Below are 1259 nucleotides of genomic sequence, written 5' to 3' on the forward strand. Positions count from 1 at the left end.
CAACTGACATTAATGCAGCGCCATGGACCAGATCCCCACCCGGACCCCCCTGCCCCCACTCTGAGGACGGCCTGCTTCACCTGCCAACCAATCACTGCTTTATCGTCTCAGACACCAAAAAGTTTTTTCTTTGACCCAATCTAAAAATAAAAATAAATCGAAAACTGCAATGCAACAAAAATGCCACGAGCAGTCACGACCTTAATGCCATGCAATAACAGCTGCAACAAGAGAGGGAGGGATAAATGAACACACACGCACAAAAATGAAGAAAAAAGAAAAAGATTTGCAGAGCGAAAAGCACACAAACAAAGGGAAGAGCCCCCTGCACAAGCAAATACCAACAGCAGAGCGCGGACAGCGACAGCATAAAAAGCAAGAGCAGTAACGACAGCAGCAGAGGCGAGTGTGTTGATAATAACAAAGAGTAAGCCAATAACACAGCGCCGCCATCCAGCACGGAGCGCGTCACACCAGTCAGCAAGGGGAAACCGGCAGCCTCCGCGCTCCAGTTTTGTCCACTCGCGCGCCGCTTACTACTACACCCCCGTGTGAGCCTTTGAAATGCGACAGCCTCTATTTATACCGCGGTGCTATTTTGTATTTACGGACCAGGAAAAATTCCCTTCGGGTGTGTATAGTGAGTTTCCTAACGGCGGTCGACATGTGCTAAGAAAAGATCTTTATGAGGGGTCCAGCAGACACACTCGCTACGTGGTGTTACGAGCGGGATGCAACACTCACGTTATCAACTGCAGTGTCTCACCATCACCCGTTCCCTCGCCGGAAGTGCCGCAGGGACGCACCACACAGATTTCCTTCCATCTCTCTCTAACTCTAGTATATTTTCCCTTACCTATTTTGTCTTTTGATTTATATTTTCCTTCGTCCCCTTTCCTCTTCGTATGTTACTGAATCAACATTCCTATTTTTTCTGCAGCTCATAATTCTGCCATCTTATTTCTCTCTTCTCCATTTCTCCTCCCCCTCCCCTCCTGCACCTCTTCCTTGCCCTTCCGTACATGTATCTTCCCCCTCCCCACCCCATTCTTTAACTCCCTGGCGCTACGCGTCGTCATGGCAATAAACAAGTTATCTCCCTAACATAATATTTCACCCCTCTGCGCCGCCGTAAACTTAAAGGCTCTGGGTGTAAATATTAAATCCGACATATTAACAAAACCGTACAACGCTCAGACTCTCTCAGCATGTATGTATATCCCATATAAACAGCGTCGCCTGTGTATCTCATCACAGTG

This window comes from Penaeus monodon, chromosome 27, assembly GCF_015228065.2.
Source record: "Penaeus monodon isolate SGIC_2016 chromosome 27, NSTDA_Pmon_1, whole genome shotgun sequence".
Classification (NCBI taxonomy): Eukaryota; Metazoa; Arthropoda; class Malacostraca; order Decapoda; family Penaeidae; genus Penaeus; species Penaeus monodon.